The following is a 25,650-nucleotide window of genomic DNA, read 5'->3' as shown; positions in this document are numbered from 1 at the left end:
CAGATATGACTAACCACTTTTAAGGAACTACGATGGATTTTTCCCCCAACTTTATTGAAGTATAGTTGACAATTTAAAATTATATGTATTTACCGTGTACAACTTGATAATTCGACATATGTATACATTGTGAAATATTCACCACTATCAAGCTAAGTAAACTATCCATTCTGGCACATAGTTTATCTTTTTTGGGGGTATAGCCATTGTAAAAAACAGTACAAAGGTTTCTCAAAAATTTAAAAATAGAACTACCTTATGATCCAGCAATCTCACTTCTGCGTGCATATATCCAAAGGAATTGAAATCACTATCTCAGAGAGATAGCTGCACTTCCATGTTAGTTGCAGCATTATTTACAGCAGCCAAGATATAGAAACAACCTAAATGTCCACTGACAGATGAATAAATGAAGAAAATGTACTGTGTATTTACAATGGACTATTAACCTTAAAAAAGAAGAGAATCTTGCCACTTATGACAACATGGATCAACCTAGAGGACATTATGCTAAATGAAACAAGCCAGGTACAGAGAGACAAATATTGTGATATTTATCTGTGGAATCTAAAAATTTGAAGTCATAGAAAAAAGAGTAGAATGTTGGTTGCCTGGGGCTAGGAGGTGCTGGCCAAGGGGTACAAACGTGAATAATTTCTGGAAATCTAATGTACAACAATGTAACTGTAGTTAACAATATTGTATTGTATACTTGAAATGTGCTGAAGGTGTAGATTTTAAGAGTTTTCACCACCAGTTACAACAAGAAAAGGGAACTAAGATGGACTTTACAGAGTCAAAGCTTACGAAGCCCTCTCAGGAAAATAAGCTTAGCATCTACCTCTCAGGACTAAGCAGGCCAGGAACTCTCGAGAAGAAAGAAAATTGCCCAAATGTACAGGAAAGCAGGTAGAACTTGGTGAAGAGAGTTTCTTGGCGTGGGAAGGAGCAGAAATTTGAAAGAGCAATTCATTTATCTGAATCATCCAAGCAGAGGCTTCATTACCTAAGTTATTGTGTCTGTCTGCATGAAACCAAAAGTTTATTTTCCATTAATAAGTGAGTGGTGGCTCCTGAGAAAGGTGAGGCCAATTATAGACAATAAAAAAGCTACTTTTGATTTGTGCAGTTGAGCTGTAGGGTGAGTAAAAAACATTTTGACTACATTGATTACTTATAGTAACAATAAAAATAATATCTCTTGACTTTTAAAAAGTATTTTTTTAACTTTCATTTTAAGTTTTATCTTAACGTTTGTTATATAGGTAAATTGTATATTGCAAGGGTTTGGTGTACAGAGTATTTTGTCATGCGGGTAATAGGCATAGTACCTCATAGGTAGTTTTTCTATCCTTGCCCTCCTCCCACTCTCGACCCTCAAGTAGGTCTTGGTGTCTGTTGTTCCCTTCTTTGTGTCCATATGTACTCAAAGTTTAGCTCCTACTTGTAAGTGAGAACATGGGGTATTTGGTTTTCTGTTCCTGTGTTAATTTGCTTAGGATAATGACCTACAGCTCCATCCATGTTGCTGCAAAGGACACGATCTCATTCTTTTTTATGGCTGGCTAGTATTCCATGGTGTGTATGTACAACATTATCTTTATCCAGTCTACTGTCATTGTGCATTTAAGTTGATTTCATGTTTTTGCTGTTGTGAACAACACTGCAGTGAACGTACGTGTGCATGTATCTTTATGGTACAGTGATTTATTCCTTTGGGTATATATCCAAAAATGCGATTGCTGGATTGAATGGTAATTCTGCTTTAAGTTCTTTGAGAATCACCAAACTGTTTTCCACAGTGGCCGAACTAATTTACATTCCCACCAGCGTTGTATAAGCATTCCCTTTTCTCCATAACCTCACCAGCATCTGTTATTTTTTGACTTTTTAGTAGTAGCCATTCTGACTGGTGTGTGAGATGGTATCTCATTGTGGTTTTGACTTGCATTTCTCTAATGATTAGGGATGTTGAGCATTTTAAAAAGTATTATTCTTATGCATATACATATAAATATTCATATACAAATATATATACATATATTCTCTTCAAAAATATTCATTCCTGGCATAATGTATTTTGTTCAACATGACAAACAATCCTGTCTGGTGCTCAAGTCAAATTTTTTTCCCTTCAAAATTGATTCAAATAATAATGAGTCACTGCATTTTTTCATATCTTGTTTTGAAATCATGCACAGGCCATTGATTTCTTTCTGTTGGAGGCAGTTGATTATAATGGTTGAACCTTTGTTCAAACCTGACCTGCCTGCATTAGCTGCCTGGTTAACTGTGTCTGACGTGTTGCAAGTAGTCAGTAAACATTACCTGTTATTCTGTGATCGAACTCCTGTGGAATGGGAAAGTAGGATTCTAGTACTTTTTGAAAGTTTTAGTTCTATTCCTTACCCTTGAATATTCACCCTGACACCCCCATTTTATTTTCTTCTCCCTCCTTTTCTCTAGAATCACCAATTTCAGAGTTGAAGACTGTCAGGTAGCCCCAACAGTAAATTTTATTTACAACATGCCCAGTAAGTAATTGGTAGCCTCAGCTTGAACATCAAAGTGTCAAGGAGCTTGCTACTTCCTCATACAGTGCTTCTCCTTTAGCCAGCATTTTTCTTTCTTTTTTTTTTTTTTTTAGACAGAGTCTCCTTCTGTCAACCAAGCTGGAGTCCAATGGCATGATCACGATCTCGGCTCACTGCAACCTCCGCCTCCCAGGTTCAAGTGATTCTCCTGCCCCAGCCTCCCGAGTAGCTGGGATTACGGGAGCCCACCACTATGCTGGGCTAATTTTTGTATTTTTAGTAGAGACAGGGTTTCACCACATTGGTCAGGCTGGTCTTGAGCTCCTGACCTCAGGTGATTCACCCCCATCGGCCTCCCAAAGTGCTGGGATTATAGGCATGAGCTACGGCACCCGGCCTAGCCAGCTTTAACAATTAGGAAAACCAGTGAACTTGAATCCATCTCTTCAAAACATTATCTGAAGATAATGTTTCTACTTCTCTTACCTTTTTCTGGTTCTGTTTCTCAGAGCTACACTGAGCGAGTATTGTTCCTCTGCAACGCAGGAGCCCTGTTAGTATCCCCCCAGGAAGGCTGTCAGGTCTCCACTGAGCCTTTTTTTTCAGAGGCTGGACAACTGCTCTTCCTATAAGATGGTCTCACCTCCTGCACTGTCTTGATTGCTTTCCTGTAAACACATTTGTTTATCCATTTCTTTCTAAAAGTGACACTGAACCACAGGCTCTGAAGGCAACACAACAGCTGCAGTCAGACCAACGTAAGTATAAGTGGGTGTGACCACTTCCCTTTTCTCAAACACTATACATCCGTTAATTTAGCCCAAGTTCAGATAAATATTTAGGCTATCATGTTACACATTTGATGTAGACCCCAGTATCCCAAAATTCTACAAGTCATATGTTTTCTCCACATTGTTTTCTGTGCAATTGTATGCAGGACCCTACTGGACTCTATTTATTCCTATTACATTTTATATTTTTTCAATTTGGCCTTTATTTCCTTCTGCTAAAATTGAATGCATTTCCTATCTCTCCAAGTATTGTTTTATTTGCTGACTTAATAAGCATGCCTTCTATATGTCCTTAAGCTCCACTGATAAAGATAAATGTTGAATAGAAATTGGCACAGGACAGAGGCCTCTATGTTGACATTGATCCATTATTTTGCACCCTCCCAGAAAAGGTGTTTATCCAGCTACAAATCCCCTTAAAGACACCACCACCTAGTATTAATGTCTCCTTTTTGATAATAAGACCATCATCAAGGAATATTGTCAAAGACCTTGTTGAAATACAAATGCACAGTTATCTATGATACTACATTCCTCTGCTCTGCTAATCAAAAAGACAAAGGAAAATAATTAACCCACCAATTCTTAGTGATTATTTTTTTCCTAAGGATGTTCAGACTATCCTATTTGTCCATGCAAAAACATACATTCAATGTCTGTTATGTTCCAGGCACAGGGCTAGACACATACATATGGGATCCATGCTCCCAGGGAGTTTTCTGCCTTTAAATAATGTATTTTAGATTTTTCTCCAGAAATCATACTAGTTTCTCTTTAAGGTTTAGCGCACAGTCAAGCACATAGCATAGCAGGTCTTTAATAAATATTTTTATATTGAGTTTAATAATTATTATAACTAATATCTATTGAGTGTTTACCTGTGACAGGCATTACACTAAGTGCATTAAATGGATGTCACTTAATGTCCATGACATAATTCTCCCTCACTTTACAGATGAGAAAACTGAAGCACAGAGTCATTAGGTAACTTACCTAAGCCCACATATCTAGTGGGCAGTGGAGAGTGGGATATAGCCCAGTCATCTGACAATGGAGGCCACACACGCTTAACCAGTATACTCTATGACTCAGCTACTTTGAAGGAATTAATGAAAAGAGGGTCTTATTTTGTAACCTAAAAATTCATAAATCTGAGAAAAAGTTTTCTCAAAAAGTTTAAGCAACTACCTAACAAATTCATCCACCTCCAGGGGAAATATAAAACTTGTAGGCAAATTTCTATTTGAAAATAAAATATTCTCATAAAATAACTGAATTGTAAAATTATATTTTTTATCACAATAACTTAATAATCTCAGCAGAAAGCAGTGATAAGATTTTTCTTGTCCACATCACTGCTTTACTTCATGGAAGTCAAATCATTTTAGATATAGAAATCTCCTTAGAAGTTAACTGTGCATTTAAGAACAATATGAGTGACGATATCAGATAAATTTTAAGGACTTTCTAACCTTTAGATTTTGTGACATAAATTTGCAGGAGTAAATTTCCAATTCTATTCAGTTTATTTTTTAAAAATCTAACTAATTTAAAGAAATGTTTCTTTAAATTGGCAGAAAGCATTCATCTTTTTCAACAAGTGATGAAAAAGCCTTAAAAGAGATTTATTTATTCACAAAAATTATTAAAATTTTTTTTTATTAGAAACCAAGAGGTGAGCTGAGACCCTTCTGGGATTCTATAGTAAATATATTGACATGTTCTATAAAGATACTCATTCTTAATCTGTTTTTCTCATGATACAATTTTTTATGCTTAGTAATTATGCAATTGAGTTGATATTCTATAAGCAAACAAATTCTAGCTTTATTCTCTAATTAAAAAGGCCTTAAACAGGTAAGTCCATAGGTGATCAACCGGAAAGTAATGAGTAGCTGCTATAATTTGTATTTCCATCTGTTTAAAATATTACCAATAATGAACTATTCAATAAGCTAGTTGGTGAGGTACAGATCAAATATTTCATAATCTCACCTTTTGGAATGATCATCTTGTCATTCTTATCCAGGGACTTACCTTCCTAAATCAGAGGAAGTGCCCTGGAGCCAATGTGTGCTTCTGTGTATCTAAAATTAAGTATCCAGTTGGTGGTTAAATTAAGACCTGACCTTGTACAACTGAAACATAAGCGGTCTCTGGCACACAGTAAAGTATTACCCATGACTTCTCTAGACTCTCATCAAAAGAAACGCAAGCCTACAGAGGTATAATAAGATTATCTGTGTCCTGATTGGTTCAAAGAACTCTTATGAAAACAAAGGACCTGCCAATTCAGCTGCAGGGAGTGTTGCTACTGATGGAACAAAACCAAACCACTTAGAATTAACACACAATTTAAAGATATTTGTTCAAGAAACAAATCTGTAAGTCTTTGTGTTGTCAGACCCTAATCCACTTTTGACATATTTTAATACACACTATTTTTCTTTCTCCATCTTTCAGATTCAGGTCAAATTTCATTAAATATAATCTTCTTGTCATACTAATTTGCTGTCTTTGATTTTTGTTTAATAATTGCTAGTCTGATACACAGATGGAGATAGGGCAGTCAGTGACATCTAATCTGATCAAGAATTTTTAGGTCAAGTTATTGGGCATATATAGTCTAAAAAAATGAGTAGCAAATGTATTAATAAAACAAGCAAAAAAATTGGGATTTTTAATTGAGGAAGGTTGTTTTCTTTTAAAAAACCAATTAAGTTTATTGTCTTACTGATTTTCCAATGAAAATAGTCTGCCTTAAATTTGTTTTGACATAGCTCTCCTTGGATTAACTCAGGCCACCATCGGCACTCACAAAGCCATCTGGCCTCTATCCCCTACACCCCCCACTAAAACGACTCGTTTTGCAGGTCTCAGTGACCTCTTTCTGACTTACATTAGAAACTCATTTCATATTTTATATTCATTTTCATTTCTTATTTTACAGACCCTCATTGGATTTGCTGCCAGTGATTCTTCACTTTTTCCTGAAACTCTCTATTTCTTAAGCTACTGGGAGCACCACACGCTTTTGTTTTTCTTCTCATCTCTGACATTTTCTTTGTACTCAGTGTTAATGAATATAAATTTGTGGATTTTAGTGAATTTGCCAGTTTTATTTCAAAAATTGAGAAACTGCAAATGTGAAAAGAGAGGTCCTAACTCCTCTTTAACTGTGATAAAAGAAGGTGCATTTCAGTCATCTTCAAAGCAAACTGGGAAGTATTTTATGGTTTTTTTTTTTTATTATACTTTAGGTTTTAGGGTACATGTGCACAATGTGCAGGTTTGTTACATATGTATCCATGTACCATGTTGTTTTGCTGCACCCATTAACTTATCATTTAGCATCAGGAATATCTCCTAATGCTGTCCCTCCCCCCTCCCCCCACCCCACAACAGTCCCCGGAGTGTGATGTTCCCCTTCCTGTGTCCATGAGTTCTCATTGTTCAGTTCCCACCTATGAGTGAGAACATGCGGTGTTTGGTGTTTTGTCCTTGCGATAGTTTACTGAGAATGATGTTTTCCAGTTTCATCCATGTCCCTACAAAGGACACGAACTCATCATTTTTTATGGCTGCATAGTATTCTATGGTGTATATGTGCCACATTTTCTTAATCCAGTCTATCGTTGTTGGACATTTGGGTTGGTTCCAACTCTTTGCTATTGTGAATAGTGCCGCAATAAACATACGTGTGCATGTGTCTTTATAGCAGCATGGTTTATAGTCCTTTGGGTATATACCCAGTAATGGGATGGCTGGGTCAAATGGTATTTCTAGCTCTAGATCCCTGAGGAATCGCCACACTGACTTCCACAATGGTTGAACTAGTTTACAGTCCCACCAACAGTGTAAAAGTGTTCCTATTTCTCCACATCCTCTCCAGCACCTGTTGTTTCCTGACTTTTTAATGATGGCCATTCTAACTGGTGTGAGATGGTATCTCATTGTGGTTTTGATTTGCATTTCTCTGATGGCCAGTGATGATGAGTATTTTTTCATGTGTTTTTTGGCTGCATAAATGTCTTCTTTTGAGAAGTATCTGTTCATGTCCTTTGCCCACTTTTTGATGGGGTTGTTTGTTTTTTTCTTGTAAATTTGTTTGAGTTCATTGTAGATTCTGGATATTAGCCCTTTGTCAGATGAGTAGGTTGCAAAAATTTTCTCCCATTCTGTAGGTTGCCTGTTCACTCTGATGGTAGTTTCTTTTGCTGTGCTGAAGCTCTTTAGTTTAATTAGATCCCATTTGTCAATTTTGGCTTTTGTTGCCATTGCTTTTGGTGTTTTAGACATGAAGTCCTTGCCCACGCCTATGTCCTGAATGGTATTACCTAGGTTTTCTTCTAGGGTTTTTATGGTTTTAGGTCTAACATATAAGTCTTTAATCCATCTTGAATTAATTTTTGTATAAGGTGTAAGGAAGGGATCCAGTTTCAGCTTTCTACATATGGCTAGCCAGTTTTCCCAGCACCATTTATTAAATAGGGAATCCTTTCCCCATTGCTTGTTTTTGTCAGGTTTGTCAAAGATCAGATATTGTAGATATGCGGCATTATTTCTGAGGGCTCTGTTCTGTTCCATTGATCTATGTCTCTGTTGTGGTACCAGTACCATGCTGTTTTGGTTACTGTAGCCTTGTAGTATAGTTTGAAGTCAGGTAGCGTGATGCCTCCAGCTTTGTTCTTTTGGCTTAGGATTGACTTGGCGATGCTGTCTCTTTTTAGGTTCCATATGAACTTTAAAGTAGTTTTTTCCAATTCTGTGAAGAAAGTCATTGGTAGCTTTTAAACCACTATTAACTGTGTATTGCAATAGTCAAGGGTAAAGGTTAGATCATTATATACATTGTCTACATGTTATCATTATTAATCTAATTTGGAATTTTTCAATGAAGAACTCTTGTGAAAACCAATCAGCATTGTGAAACACTTTAATTTTATACAACTTTTTTTTACTTACAATATTAGAAATTCATATAAAGCTTTAGAGTATAATGCAAATGTATGGGAAAATGTGCACTTAACACTTTAAAGTGTGGCTTGACACATTGCAGTGACTTTTCTGCTCTTAAACCAATGACGGTATGCCTGTTTTATCCATTTATATAATAGTTGTTATAGATCTACCTATACCATACAACATTTAAAATAATGCATATAATGATAGAAAAGCCAAAATAAGATCACGTGGTAAAATAAATGAGAGCCTGTTATTGAAGACATAGTCCTGTGAACACGTCTTGCTTTACCACTTACTGTTTCTGTAGATGCATTATTTACATTTTTGAGATTATTTATCTGTAGTATGGGAGTGATGATGATGATGATGATGATACAATGACCATGGCACCACCATTTTAATGAGGCCTATTCCTCAAGTAGTTAGTCATCTATGCACACACAATAAGACATACTTTGAGTAACTCATATATTTGAAAGAATGATCTATTCATAACGCTAGTAATCGCCTCCACATTTGCCTCTATGGAAGCTGGCTTTTCCTGTGGGTTTTCTCAAAGGGGAAACAAAATGAGTCCTAGCTTTTCAAACAGTGCCTCTAGTTTTGTTTGGTGAGAATGAGTTTCAGGGAGGGGTCAGATTTAACAGTGAAGGACTAGTTGAATACTACTGTTGTTCCAAGGAAGGTACACAAAATGACACTGACATCCAAATATGCATTCCTTCTATCTATATATAGCAAGAAATGCATGTGCTGTTTCAAGATGATAATTATAGCAACTGATATGAAGAGTCTTAGGTTAAAATAGTTGAAGCACAGTGTTAGAAGAACTGTCCTTGGACCCACCTATTTCTATTTTGGGAAGAAGAAATTTAGGTAGCATTGTTTGTGAATTTCCAGGGAGCAGTGTGGCAGCTTGGCCTTCATATTTTAGGCACCTGCCACTGCTACAGCCCCACTTTGCCCACAGGTACTCTGTCTTCCTGAAAAAGAGTGTGGCGCTTACAGGCCTGGATTTTAAAAAACAGCTCTTGCTATGATTAGTCATACAATCCCATCTACCCTCTATAAAGTCACTTATTACGTCCTTTCTGATCTAGCCCATTCTTTATGAGGCTTTATCAGAACTGGAGCTTTATCTTTGCCTTCTACAAAAAATGGTGTTGTTCAAACACCTTGGAGGGTCCTACTTTAAGTTATCCTATTATTTTTTGTTTGTTTTGTGTGGTTTTTTTGTATTCTTTTTTGTTGTTGTTTTTAAGTTATCCTATTATTTTGTTGTTTAGTAAGCAATACCCATGTATATCTCACTTGGCTTCATTTTTACTTTGGTATATTTCAGGCTTTCTCCTTTTTCTCCTTCTTCCTTTTTTGTACTTGACCATTATTTTAGCCTTGGGGTCAGTGATTTAAGAAATGCACATTTTATTTTGGTTAGGCATAAAACAGTAGAAAAAAAATAAAAACATAAAATAAATCCTTTATTTCTAGTATGCTTCCCAGAACCTTGGTAATTGTTTATTTTTGCTATGCTGTACGCTGTTTTTCCAAACTGAAAATCAAACAACTGAAATCATGAGTCAAATCTATTAGCACTGAACTACTCCAACAGCACTGATGTCACAGGCCCCTGGAAGAATCCACATTGTTGACATTACTCTGGTCATTTAGTTGCCATGCAGCCAAGCAAAGGCAAGTGACGGAAATAGTATTTTTTAGTAAGGTAGCACTATAGGTAGTTATACTAAATTAATGACAAACAAACAGTGGGGAAGATCCTGTATGGGGTTTCAGTTATATTTATCACTTTGTCTAGTAAAGTTTTTGGCACTCATCAAATATGTGTTGAATATTTTGTTGAACACTGATGACTTGTTCAAATGAGTTCGCAGTTATTTCTGTTTAACCAAAGTTTAAGTCAATTAAGGTTGAGTCATAATAAATTTTTTAAAACCTGGTTGATCTTTTTTTTTCTTTTTTCCTTTTGTGAACAAAGTACTTAATTTTCACTATTGTGAAAGGCATTTCAAGTGTATCTAAGAGAAACAAACTTGGATTAAAAGGAGAGAATATGTATTTTAGTCTAAGATCTGTCAGTTTTTGTGAATTAAGACAAATCATCTAGAGATATCTAAAGGTTTATACTTCAGTTTCCTACGGTGTAATAACACTGCTCTTGTTATTTCATATCATTGTTATAAAAATAAGAGCATAATTATGAAAGTTCTTTGAAAAACTAATAATTTCTATACAGATACAGGACTTATAGTCTAGATATAAAAGTATATTATACTTCCAGGGACATAAAATGGACATGAGGGAAACCATCGTATTTGGTTGTCTATTCTATATATACAGACACACATTTTAGTATATGCATAATGTGATGCTAGGCACTTCTTGGTGTGTCAAGATGGGTGGGACATGTGGTTCTAGTCCCAAAAGCTTACCACTGTATAGAGACAAACAAGTAGAGAGATGAGACCTAAGAAGGCTGTGGAGGAGAAGGTCAGAGAACAAAGACACACACACACACACACACACACACACACACACACGAACTTTGAAAAGAGAAAATGGTTTTACATTAATGGATCATCAACCTAGAGTAGTTTCCCCATATCTGTGAAGGACTTTTTTTTTTTCAGATGAGGTCTTGCTCTGTTGCCCAGGCTGGAGTGCAGTCGTGCGATCTCAGGTCACTGCAACCTCTGCCTCCTGCATACAAGCAATTCTCCTGCCTCAGCCTCTCGCGTAGCTAGGATTACAGGTGTGTGCCACCAGGTCTCGCTAATTTTTGTATTTTTAGTAGATACGGGGTTTCACCATGTTGTCCAAGCTTGTCTCGAACTCCTGACCTCAAGTGATCTGCCTGCCTTGGCCTCCCGAAGTGCTGGGATTACAGGCGTGAGCCACCACGCCTGGCCAGTGGAGGATATGCTCTAAGACCCACAGTGCTGAGTGCCTGGAAACACAAATAATACAGAACTCTATGTATGCTGGTTTTTTTCCTATACATAGATACTTATGACAACATTTAATTTATAAATAAAGCACAGTAAGCAATTAACAACGATACTAATAATGAAGAACAATTATAACAACATACCAGCATCAATATTCTTGCAACCATCATTAAATAAAATAAGGGTTCCTTGAACACAAACACTGTGATACCATCATGATTGATCTGACAATCAGGAAAACCACTAAATGTTCAGATAGGCTGGTGACATATGCAGAGTGAATATGCTTAACAAAGGGGTGATTTATGTTCCAAGTAGAACAGAGCAGGGTGACCCAAATTTCATCACACTACTCAGAAGGGCATGCAATTTAAACTTATGAATTGTTTATTGCTAGGATTTTTCATTTAATATTTTTTGACTAGGGTAACAAGCAAAACCGTCTGTAAGGGGGATTATCGTTTAAGAACCCTCCTTTTTCTTCCAGTCTCTTATAATTCTGACTTCTTACATATCTCAATAGTGCTAAGGCAAAGAGATTGTCACTATGCTTAGTACCTTATTTAATATAAACCAAGCCTAATTATAATCAGGACTTACAATAAAGCTCTATATTGGCAACCAAAGTAAATTTTGAATTATTGAAAATTCAGTATTGTACTCTATTCTCTCTGAAAAGAAGTGATCTTTTCATGTGCATATGTGTTTTGTTTCAATTTCTAATGGAAGTTGCTAATGCATAATGACATTTAATTAATATTTGATTGTAAAAAGAGCATTTTAACAGTACATACTATAGAAGAAATTATATGAATTTAACGAAGAAAACTTACCATAATAAATTCAAATTTTTCTTTTACTCTTTCTTTATTTTTTCCTTATTATTGTTATTATTATTATTTTGAGACAGGGTCTCCCTCTGTCACTTAGGCTGGAGTGCACTGGTACGATCTTGGTTCACAGCAACCTCCACCTCCCAGGCTCAAGTAATCATCTCGCATCAGCCTCCTGAGCAGCTGGGACCACAGGCATGCACCACCACAACTGGCTAATTTTTTTTTATATTTCTTTTGTAGAGATGGGGTTTGACCATGTTGTCCAGGCTGGTTTCAAACTCCTGAGTTCAAGCGATCTGCCCACATCTCAAAGTGTTGGGATCACAGGTATGAGCCACTGCACCTGGCCTAAATATTTCAATGTCAATCCATCCTTTCTACCATTAAAAGATATCACTCTTGCCTCTTGTGTATGCAGGTCTTTATATTTTATATTTCAAATTGGAGCCACCACTTTGTGTATGTTAAAACAATTTCTAAAGATCTCATGATGTGCCTTTCCCCAAATTTTTTTTCAATATAAAAGGTAAGTTTAATAATTCCTTTGGGAAACTAGAAAAAATGTGATGATTTATGCTAGTTTTAGATTTATCTTTAGTAGAACAGTATAAGTATTGAGAAAAAATATTCTGAATATTCCCAAAATATTTACTAAATATTTGGCTTAGTTATGACTTGATTTCAAGATTTAAAATGTAATTACCATTCAAGTAAAGCAAAATTTTACATTTCCTTTATGTATACATTAATATAAAAAGTATTAAATCAGGTTGAGTTTTGAGGTTTGGTTAAGCTGTTTTTATGCAGCTTGGAATGTCTGGGCAATTTTGCAGTCTTGAAGATATGGCCCATTCACCCACAGTGTAGACAAATACTTTCAAGAGGGCTTTGGGTGGGAAATAATAGTGAATTGGCTCACTAGCTAAAGAGAATTTACAAAGTCAAGAATGGTAGGACCCAGAGAAGTAGATGAATGTGGGATTCTCACCAGTACAGTATTTAACAAATATTGACCATCTACAATGCCAGGTATTATGCTGTGCACTAGGTATGCCAACGAGCTATATCAAGTTCCTGTCACTGAAAAGTTTGTATTTAAGTAGGTGAAGTGAATGTTACATAAGTAAGAAAATGAATTGTGGTAAACTCTGTGAAGAAAATAAGCATGACGATAGTTGGTCATTGAAGTGGGGAGATTTCCTTCTCAGAAAGGATAGTCTGAGAGGGAACACATCTGTGCTGAGACCTTTCACAAAGAATAACCAGACACAGAAAGGTATAGAGGACAAACTTTTAGGAAGATGGAATGTAAGTTTAATCTTTACTTTTTGTCATGAGGCAAAAAGGATGTGCCATGTTGAAGGGATCAACCAGAGAAGAAATGAAAGTGAAGCTCATCAAGGGAGGGTAGGGATGGGAGGTGGGCCATGGATAAAAGCTTGAGTTTTATTACAAGCACATGAATTGAATGGTTTTAAGTTAGGGACTAATAATCTGGCTTATTTTTAAACAGTGATAACTGTCATTTAGGGCAAGTGTCATTTAGGATAAGTGTCATTTAGGCCTCCCATGCCTGGCTCGGCAAGTCCACGCCCACGGAGCCTTGCTCGCTGCTAGTGCAGCAGTCTGAGATTGACCTGGGATGCTGGAGCTTGGCGGGTGGAGGAGCATCCGCCATTGCTGAGGCTTGAGTAGGCAGTTCTATGCTCACAGTGTAAACAAAGCTGCAGGGAAGCTTGAACTGGGCAGAGCACACCACAGCTCAGCAAGGCCTACTGCCTCTCTTGATTCCACCTCTGGGGGCAGGGCCTATCTGAACAAAGGGCAGCAGACAGCTTCTGCAGACTTAAACGTCCCTGCCTGACAGCTCTGAAGACAGCAGTGGTTCTCCCAGCATGGCATTTGAGATCCAATAATGGACAGACTGCCTCCTCAAATGGGTCCCTGACCCACGTGTAGCCTGACTGGGAGACTCCTCCCAGTAGGGGCCGATAGACACCTCATACAGGCAGGTGACCCACTAGGACGAAGCTTCCAGAGGATGGATCAGGCAGCAATATTTGCTGTTCTGCAGCTTCCGCTGGTGATACCCAGGCAAACAGGGTCTGGAGTGGACCTCCAGCAAACTCCAACAGACCTGCAGCTGAGGGGCCTGTCTGTTAGAAGGAAAACTAACAAACAGAAAGGAATAGAATCAACATCAACAAAAAGGACATCCACACTGAAACCCCATAGATAGGTCACCAACATCAAAGACCAAAGGTAAATAAAACCACAAAGATGGGGAGAAACCAGAGCAGAAAGGTTGAAAATTCCAAAAAGCAGAATGCCTCTTCTCCTCCAAAGGAACACAACTCCTTGCCAGCAAGGGAACAAAACTGGACGGAGAATGAGTTTGACGAGCTGACAGAAGTAGGCCTCAGAAGTCGGTAATAACACTTCTCCGAGCTAAAGAAGCATATTCTAACCCATTGCAAAGAAGCTAAAAACCTTGAAAAAACGTTAGAGGAATGGCAAACTAGAATAAGCAGTGTAGAGAAAAGCTTAAATGACCTGATGGAGCTGAAAACCACAGTACGAGAACTGTGTGAAGCATACACAAGCTTCAGTAGCCGATTCGATCAAGCAGAAGAAGGGATATTGTGATTGATGATCAAATTAGTGAAATAAAGCGAGAAGATAAGATTAGAGAAAAAAGAGTGAAAAGAAATGAACAAAGCCTCCAAGAAATATGGGACTATGTGAAAAGACCAAATCTACATTTGATTGGTGTACCTGAAAGTGATGGGGAGAATTGAACCAAGTTAGAAAACACTCATCAGGATATTATCCAGGAGAACTTCCCCAACCTAGCAAGGCAGGCCAACATTCAAATTCAGGAAATATAGAGAACACCACAAAGATATTCCTCGAGAAGAGCAACCCCAAGACACATAACTGTTCAGATTCACCAAGGTTGAAATGAAGGAAAAAATCTTAAGGGCAGCCAGAGAGAAAGGTCGGGTTACCCACAAAGAGAAGCCCATCAGACTAACAGTGGATCTCTTGGCAGAAACCCTACAAGCCAGAAGAGAGTGGGGGCCAGTATTCAACATTCTTAAAGAAAAGAATTTTCAACCCAGAATTTCATATCCGGCCAAACTAAGCTTCGTAAGTGAAGGAGAAATAAAATCCTTCACAGACAAGCAAATGCTGAGAGATTTTGTCACCACCAGGCCTGCCTTACCAGAGCTCCTGAAGGAAGCACTAAACGTGGAAAGGAACAACAGGTACCAACCACTGCAAAAACATGCCAAATTGTGAAGACCATCGAGGCTGTGAAGAAACTGCATCAATTAATGGGCAAAATAACCAGCTAACATCATAATGGCAGGATCAAACTCACACATAACAATATTAACCTTAAATGTAAACAGGCTAAATGCCCCAATTAAAAGACACAGACTGGCAAATTGGATAAAGAGTCAAGACCCATCAGTGTGCTATTTTCAGGAAACCCATCTCACAAGCAAAGACATACATAGGCTCAAAATAAAGGGATGGAGGAAGATCTACCAAACAAATGGAAAGTAAAAAAAGCAGGGGTTGCAATCCGTCTCTGATAAAACAAACTTTAAACCAACAAAGATCAAAAGAGACAAAGAAAGCCATTACATCATGGTAAAGGGATCAATTCAAGAAGAAGAACTAACTATCCTAAATATATAAGCACCCAATACAGGAGCACTGAGATTCATAAAATAAGTCCTTAGAGACCTACAAAGAGACTTAGACTCCCACACAATAATAATGGGAGACTTTAACACCCCACTGTCAATATTGGACATATCAATGAGACAGAAAATTAGCAAGGATATCCAGGACTTGAATTCAGCTCTGGACCAAGCAGACCTAATAGACATCTACAGAACTCTCCACCCCAAATCAACAGAATATACATTCTTCTCAGCACCACGTCGCACTTATTCTAAAATTGACCATATAATTGGAAGTAAAACACTCCTCAGCAAATGTAAAAGAACATAAATCACAACAAACTATCTCTCAGTCCACAGTGCAATCAAATTAGAACTAAGAATTAAGAAACTCACTCCAAACTGCACAACTACATGGAAACTGGACAACCTGCTCCTGAGTGACTACTGGGTAAATAACAAAATGAAGGCAGAAATAAAGATGTTCTTTGAAATCACTGAGAACAAAGACACAACATACCAGAATCTCTGGGATACATTTAAAACAGTGTGTAGAGGGAAATTTATAGCACTAAATGCCCACAAGAGAAAGCAGGAAAGATCTAAAATCATCACCCTAACATCACAATTAAAAGAACTAGAGAAGCAAGAGAAACAAATTCAAAAGCTAGCAGAAGACAAGAAATAACTAAGATCAGGGCAGAACTGAATGAGACAGAGACACAAAAAAATCAATGAATCCAAGAGGTGGTTTTTTGAAAAGATCAACAAAAAAGATAGACAGCTAGCAAGACTAATAAAGAAGAAAAGAGAGAAGAATCAAATAGATGCAATAAAAAATGATAAAGGGGATATCACCACCGATCCCACAGAAATACAAACTACTATCAGAATACTATAAACACCTCTACACAAATAAACTAGAATATCTAGAAGAAATGGATAAATTCCTGGACACATACACCCTCCCAAGACTAAACCAGGAAAAAGTTGAATCTCTGAATAGACCAATAACAGGTCCTGAAATTGAGGCATTAATTAATAGCTTACCAACAAAAAAAAGTCTGGGAACAGATGGATTCACAGCCAGATTCTACCAGAGGTACAAAGAAAAGCTGGTACCATTCCTTCTGAAACTATTCCAATCAATAGTAAAAGAGGTAATCTTCCCTAACTCATTTTATGAGGTCAGCATCATCCTGATACCAAAGCCTAGCAGAGACACCATATAAAAAGATAATTTTAGGCCAATATCCCTGATGAACATCGATGCGAAAATCCTCCATAAAATACTGGCAAACCGAATCCAGCAGCACATCAAAAAGCATATCCACCATGATCAAGTTGGCTTCATCCCTGGGATGCAAGTCTGGTTCATTATACACAAATCAATAAATATAATCCATCACATAAACAGAACCAACAACAAAAACCACATGATTATCTCAATACATGCAGAAAAGGCCTTCGACAAACTTCAACAGCCTTTCATGTTAAAACTCTCAATAAACTAGATACTGATGGAATGTGTCTCAAAATAATAAGAGCTATTTATGAAAAACCCACAGCCAATATCTTACTAAATGGGCAAAAACTGGAAGCATTCCCTTTGCAAACTGGCACAAGACAATGATGACCTCTCTCATCACTCCTTTTCAACATAGTATTGGAAGTTCTGGCCAAGGCAATCAGGCAAGAGAAAGAAATATAGGGTATTCAATCAGGAAAAGAGGAAGTCAAATTGTCTCTATTTGCAGATGACATGAGTGTATATTTAGAAAATCCCATCGTCTCAGCCCAAAATCTCCTTAAGCTGATAAGCAATTTCAGCAAAGTCTCAGGATACAAAATCAATGTGCAAAAATCACAAGCATTCCTATACACCAAGAACAGACAGAGAGCCAAATCATGAGTGAATTCCCATTCAAAGTTACTACAAAGAGAATAAAATACCTAGGAATCCAACTTACAGGGGATGTGAAGGACCTCTTCAAGGAGAACTACAAACCACTGCTCGGTAAAATAAAAGAGGACACAAACAAATGGAAGAACATTCCATGCTCATGGATAGGAAGAATCAGTATCGTGAAAATGGCCATACTGCCCAAGGTAATTTATAGATTCAATGCCCTCCCCATCAAGCTACCACTGACTTTGTTCACAGAATTGGAAAAAAACTACTTTAAAGTTCATATGGAACCAGAAAAGAGCCCAAATTGCCAAGACAATCCTAAGCAAAAGGAACAAAGCTGGAGGCATCATGCTACCTGACTTCAAACTATACTACAAGGCTACAGTAACCAAAAGAGCATGGTACTGGTACCAAGACAGAAATATAGACCAATGGAACAGAACAGATGCCTAAGAAATAAAACCACACATCTATAACCATCTGATCTTTGACAAACCTGACAAAAACAAGCAATAGGGAAAGGATTCCCTATTTAATAAATGGTGCTGGGAAAACTGGCTAGCCATATGTAGAAAGCTAAAACTGGATCCCTTCCTTACACCTTACAAAAAAATTAACTCAAGATGGATTAAAGACTTAAACGTAAGACCTAAAACCATAAAAACCCTAGAAGAAAACGTAGGCAATACCATTCAGCACATAGGCGTGAGCAAAGACTTCATGACTAAAACACGAAGAGCAATGGCAACAAAAGCCAAAATAGACAATTGGGGTCTAATTAAACTAAAGAGCTTCTGCACAGCAAAATAAACTATCATCAGAGTGAACAGGCAACCTACGAATGGGAGAAAATTTTTGCACCCTATCCATCTGACAAAGGGTGAATATCCAGAATCTACACAGAACTTAAACAAATTTACAAGAAAAAAAACAAACAACCCCATCAAAAAGTGGGCAAAGGATATGAACAGACACTTCTCAAAAGAAAACATTTATGCAGCCAACAGACATATGAAAAAATGCTCGTCATCACTGGTCATCAGAGAAATGCAAATTAAAACCACAATGAGATACCATCTCATGCCAGTAAGAATGACAATCATTAAAAAGTCAGGAAACAACAGATGCTGGAGAGGATGTGGAGAAATAAGAATGCTTTTACACTGTTGGTGGGAGTGTGAATTAGTTCAACCATTGTGGAAGACAGTGTGGCGATTCCTCAAGGATCTAGAACTAGAAATACCATTTCACTTAGCAATCCCATTACTGGGTATATACCCAAATGATTATAAATCATGCTACTATAAAGACACATGCACACATATGTTTATTGTGGCCCTCTTCACAATAGCAAAGACTTGGAATCAACCCAAATGTCCATCAATATTAGACTGGATAAAGAAAATGTGGCACATATACACCATGCAATACTATGCAGCCATAAAAAAGGATGAGTTCATGTCCTTTGCATGGACATGGATTAAGCTGGAAACCACCATTCTCAGCAAAATATCACAAGGACATAAAACCAAACACTGCATGTTCTCACTCATAAGTGACAACTGAACAATGAGAACACAGGGACACAGAGAAGGGACCATCACACACCAGGGACTGTTGAGAGGTGGGGGGCTGGAGGAGGGATAGCGTTAGGAGAAATACCTAATGTAAATGACGAGTTGATGGGTTCAGAACACCACCATGGCAAATGTATACGTATGGAACAAACCTCCACATTGTGCATATGTACCCTAGAACTTAAAGTATAATAATAATAATAATAATAAAGAGATGAAGGTCATTATATAATGATGAAGTGGTTAAATTTATCAAGAGAAAATAACAATTGTAATTGTATGTGCACCCAACATCACAGCACCTAAACACAGAAAGTAAATATTAAGAGTTCTGAAGGGAGAAATAGACAATAATAGTAGGGGACTTCAATACACTACTTTCAACAATGAAAAGATTATTTAGACAGAAAAACCAGCAAGGAAATATTGAACTTTAGACTAAATGAACCTGACAGACATATGCAGAACATTACATAGAAGAATACACATTATCAATGGACATAGAACATTCTCCAGGATAGATCATGTTAGGCCCTAAAGAAGTCTTAAGAAATTTAATTAGATTGAATTCATATTAATTATCTTTTCCAACCACAATAGTATGGAACAAGAAACCAATAATAGAAAAAAAATTGGAAAATTAAAAAATATGTGAAGATTAAACACACTCATGAAAAACCAGTGGGTCAAAAAAGAAATCAAAAGGGAAATTAAAAAACTCCTGAGACAAACAAAAATGGACATACAACATACCCAAACTTGCAAGATGTAGCAAAAACAATTCTAAAAGGGAAGAGCGTAGCAGTAAACACCTATGTTAAGAAAAATAAATCCCAAATAAATAGCCTAACTTTATGCCTCAAACAACTAGAAAAAGAAAAACAAAATAACCCCAAAGTTAGTAGAAAAAAGAAAGGAAGGAAGGAAGGAAAGAAGGAAGGAAGGAAGGAAGGAAGGAAGGAAGGAAGGAAGGAAGGAAGAAAGAAAGAAAAAGAAAGAAAGAAAGAAGAAAGGAAAGAAAAAGAAAGGAAAATCAGAACGAAAATAAATGAAATAGAGATAAGACAAACAAGAGAAAAGATAAAAAGTTGGCTTTTTGAAAAGATAAAATTAACAAAACTTTAGCTGGCCTAACTAAGAAAAAAAGAGAGAAGATTCAAATGAAATGAATAAAATCACAGTTATAAAAATACAGAAATACAAAAGATTATAAGAAACTACTATGAACAATTAAACACTAACAAACTGTAAAACCTAGAAGGAATAGACAAATGCTAGAAACCTACAACCTACCAAGACTGAACTATGAAGAAACAGAAAATCTCAATAGACCAAAAATGAGAAAGGAAATTAAATCAGTAATCAAAAATCTCCCTACAAAGAGAGGCTTCACTTTTGAATTTTTTCAAACACTTAAAACATTAATACCAATTCTGCTCAAACTCTTGCAAAAAGTTGAAGAGGAGAGAATACTCCCAAACTCATTTTACAAGGCCAGCATTATCTTGATACCAAAGCCAGACAAGGACACCATAAGAAAGAAAATTACATGGCAATATCCCTGATGAACATAGATGCAAAAACTTCAACAAAATACTAGTAAACCAAATTCAGCAGTGCATTAAAAGGATGATGTACCATGCTCAAGCAGCATTTATCTCTGGGATGCAAGGATAATTTAACATAAGTAAATCAATAACTATGATATGCCACATTAACAGAATAGAGGATAAAAATCATGATCATCTCAACTGATGCAGAAAAAGTATTTCACAAATATCAACATCTTTTTTGATATTAAAAACTCTCAGCTAATTAGGTATAGAAAGAATGTAACTCAACACAATAAAGATCATATTTGGCAAGCTTACAGTGAACATACAGGTGAAAAGCTGAAAGCCTTCTCTCGCCACTTCTATTCAATATAGTACTGGAGGTTCTCGCCAGAGCAATTAGGAAAGAGAAAGAAACAAAAGGCATCCAAATAGAAAAGGAAGAAGTTAAATTGTCTCTGCAGATGACATACTACCATGTATTAAAAAAAACCTCAAAGACTTCACCAAAGAACTATTAGAACTAATAAACAAATACAGCAAAGTTTCAGGATACAAAATTAACCTACAAAAATTAGTAGTTCTATAAACTAACAATAAAGTATCAGAAAAATAAATTTTAATAAAATCCCATATACAATAGCTACAAAAATAAAATACCTGGGAGTAAATTTAACCAAGGAGGTGAAAGGTGAGTACACTGAGAAACATAAAACAATGATGAAAGACATTGAAAGAAGACACAAATAAATGGAATTTGGAAGAATTAACATTGTTAAAATGTTCACACTACAAAGTGATCTACAGATTCAATCCAAGTCTTACCAAAATTCCAATATTTTTCACAGAAATGGGGGGAATATATTGAAATTTGTATGGAACCAAAAAAAGACCTTAAATGGCTAAATCAATCTTGAGAAAGACCAAAGCTGAAAGCATCAAATTATAATACAAAGATTTCAAGTTATAATACAAAGACAAAGATATAGTAAACAAAACAATATAGTACTTGCATAAAAACAGACACATCAAAAGAGAGCACAGAGCCTAGAAATAAATCCATAAATGTACAATCAACTGATCTTTGACAAAGGCACAAAAAATACACAATGAGGAAATGATAGTCTTTTCAATAAATCATGTTGGGAAAACTGGATATCCACATATAAAAGAATGAAATTAACCCTTATCTTACACCATATACAAAAATTAACTGAAAATAAAGACAAATTTAAGACTTGAAACTGTAAAACTACTAGAAGAAAAATGGGGTTGGCTGGGGGAGACGTACTTGACAATGGACTTGGCAATAATTTTTTGGATATGACACCAAAAGGACAGGCAATAAAAGCAAAAATAAACAAGTACAACCAAATCAAATTTAAAAAGTTTCTGCACAGCAAAGGAAACAATCAACGAAAGAAAATGCAACCAAGGGAGAAAATATTTACAAAACACATATCCAACATATATAAGGAATGTATACAACTCAATACAGAAAAAACAAATAACCCAATTAAAAAACAGGCAAAAGATCTGAATAGACATTTTTCTAAAGAAGATATACAAGTGTCCAACAGGAGTGAAAATATCCTCAACATCATTAATCCTTAGGGAAATGCAAATGAAAACCACAAAGAGACATCACTTCACACCTGTTAGGAAGGCTGTTGTCAAATAGTTAAAAGATAACAAGTGTTGATGATGAAGTGGAGAAATAAAACATCTTGTACACTCTTGGTAGGAAAGTAAATTGGTACAGCCATTATGGAAAACAGTTTGGTGGTTCCTCAAAAAATTTAAAATAAACCTACTATATGATCTAGCAACCCCATCTGTTAGTATATATCTAAAGGAATTGAAATCAGTATCTAAAAGACATATTTGCACTTCCATATTCATTGCAGCATTATTCAGAATAGGCAAGAGATGGAATTAACCTAAGTGTCCATAAGTGGATGAATGGATAAAGAAAATGTAATATATATTTATCACAGAAGATTACTCAACCTTAAGAAAAAAGAAATTCTGGTATTCGTGACAACATGAATGAAACTGGAGGACCTTATAGTAGGTGAAATAAGCTAGTAACAGAAAGACAAATGCTGCATGGTATCTCTTATATGTGGAATCTAAAAACGTTGAATTCATAGAAACAGAGTTTCAGTTATAAGTTTTAGAGATCTGACATACAGCATGGTAACTATAGTTAATGATAATTTATAGTATACTTAAAGTTTGCTAAGAGAGTTTGCTTAATTGTTCTCACCACACACATACACACACACACACACACACACACACACACAAATAATAACTATGTAAGGTGATGGATATGTTAATTAGCTTGGTTGTGGTAATCATTTCACAATGTGTAAATATATCAAACAATCACATTGCAGCATTATGTATATACACATTTTATTTATTAATTATACCTCAATAAAGCTGGAAAAATGTAAAGCATAAACATAAGTAAGAAATCCAGGTCAGAGAGTGCTGATGCTAATCCAGCAATATTGCATATGTATTCCTACGTGTAATATGTCAGTCTGAGGACTTTATCCTAGTGTGCCCTAAATTGAGGTTTAGGGAATAGGGGGAGGAAGTTCTCTCTTCTGCTTGGATAAATTTGCTTGTTTCTTTAACAATTTAACAGTTAAACAGTTTATTTTTAAGAAACAACAAATTTTTCAATTTTCAGAAATTTAAAAATAAATTTCTAAGAGGGGGATTGGTACAAAATTCAAATGCAAGATTATTTGAATTCTTTGTTCAGATAATTATATTTTACAACTGAATAACAGAGCCAGGGAAATGCTAACACATACATATATTGGTCTTTTCCTTTACTGGTTTCACATCATTTTTATTTGGGAGGGAAGATCTTTCCTCGTAATTTTCCTTTTAAAAATATTTCGATTTCACTCATTGTTTCTTTCATCTTAGAATCATCTAGTCAAAATGGAATTGTGACTGCAAGTGCACTAAGAAAAGATTCCTTTGGGAAGAATGAACATATTTTAACAAATATGTTCAATATTTTTACATATTTAAAATATTGACTCTCACCCAGGAAAATATGTCTTAATTTATTCAAAACTTTTCTTTTGAACTAATGTAAAGTTTCATAGTTTTACTGAAGTCTTGAATATTCCTGACATATTTATTCTTCAATAGTTTGTGATTTTTATTTCTTTGTGAATAGAATTGTTTCCTCTGGTTATTCTGGCACATCGAAAACTAACACTCTTTGTATATTTATTTTTATGCAGCTGCCTTTTAGAATTCTTATTTGTTTTAATGATTTTAGGTTGATTTTCTTGCTTTCTGTACAAAATGCTGTCATGTTGAGTTGTTGAAAACCTTATAAGAAATATTATACTAATCTGTTACGGGGGGAAAAGATAGATTCTACTAAGAAACATTTAGAACAAGATGTTAGTATGTAAACTCTAAGTGTGACTTCTATAGAGCAGTTGTTCTTAGGTTTGACTCGCATTGGAATCACCTGGGGAGCTTTAGAAAACACTGATGCCTGGCCCCCTCCCTCAGATACTCTAATTTCTGTGCATCAGGACATTAAAACTTCTTTCTTTTTCTCTTACTTTTTTTTTTTTTTTTTGACAAGGCCTTTCTGTGTCACACAGGCTGAGTGCAGTGGCACGATCATAGCTCACTGCAGCCTTGATTACCTGGGCTTCAGTGACCCTCCTGGAACTCAGTTTGGATCATGTAAAATTTGACATACCTATCAAAGTCTAGCAAGAAAGGTTAAGTAGGCAGGTTAATATGGTCCAAGTTTAGAAGAAAAGTCTGAGCTGAAGAAATAAATTAGTGATACTTAAAACCATGTGGCTAGAAGAGCTCACCAAAGCAGTACATGCAGATATAAAAATAGAGATGTTTAAGGGATGAACTCTGGGGCTAACCAGAGCTATGAGACAGAATACAAGCCAAGGGAAGAAAAATATTTACAGCTGAAAGGAGTGATCGACTGTATCAAATTCTGCTGCTAAGTCAAGTAAGACGAGGACAGAGAACTGACCATTGGATTTGGCAACCTTTAGGTTTGGTTTTTTATTGTGGAATCATCCCACTAACTGGCTAGACTTCCTTTCCTGGTTTTCCATCTTGTCCCCCCTCTACTTTGCTTCTCAGTATATTATGAAGATGTTATGAGGAAAAGAGACAGTGTTCTTATGCTTAAGGATCAGAAGACCCATATACAATTTCCTAAGTCTAGGAATGTTACTCCCTTTTCCTGTGTCTTCTCTCTGAAAAAATCTTTCTTCGCTCATTTTATTTGACTTATTTTATGACTAAGGGTTATTGATTTATCAAAATCAGCTTTTTAAAAGTTTATACTAGTAACTACTTTAGAATAAAGACAATGTCATATAACAGAAATTGAAGTAGAATTTAAAACTCGTTTTATTGCATTTTCTTAGAGAATCATCAAATACTAGATGAGCAAGTGATTGAGGTAGAGAGTGTATTACCCACTGTCAGAGAAGACTTTTGGAGGAGTTTAGAAAGTTGCTACACTTCATGGTTATCAATTCCAGTTTCTCCTTAGTTCCCACTTCCCATGATATTTCCTCATATGATAATATGTTGAAATTAGGCCCCAAAATAGCTCTGATTTCCTGTTCAATTTTAGAATCTACAATGCTGTCATTTATTTATTTATTTATTTATATTTTTTAGAGATAGTATTGCTATAATTGCCCCAGCTGATCTTGAACTCCTGGCCTCAAGCAATCCTCCTGCCTCAGCTCCCAACTAGCTTGTATTACAGGAGTGAGCCACTGCACCTAG

General features: G+C 36.1%; 1 protein-coding gene across 1 annotated transcript in view; it reads right to left on the bottom strand.

Moving 5' to 3' along the window:
* Nucleotides 1–5,414, bottom strand: part of ASB15 (ankyrin repeat and SOCS box containing 15) — a 37,942-nt gene extending 32,528 nt beyond the window's left edge. Inside the window, exons 1-2 of the mRNA XM_032753515.1 lie at nucleotides 5,321–5,414; nucleotides 3,021–3,202 (exon numbers count right to left, since the gene is read on the bottom strand). The gene's annotated coding sequence lies outside the window, so the exon portion shown is untranslated. The remainder of the gene's footprint in view (nucleotides 1–3,020; nucleotides 3,203–5,320) is intronic.
* Nucleotides 5,415–25,650: the final 20,236 nt, after the last annotated feature.

This window comes from Hylobates moloch, unplaced genomic scaffold (assembly GCF_009828535.3).
Source record: "Hylobates moloch isolate HMO894 unplaced genomic scaffold, HMol_V3 SCAFFOLD_1, whole genome shotgun sequence".
NCBI lineage: Eukaryota > Metazoa > Chordata > Mammalia > Primates > Hylobatidae > Hylobates > Hylobates moloch.
The sequence above is the reverse complement of the archived record's forward strand: the minus strand, read 5'-3'. Positions and strand labels throughout refer to the sequence as shown.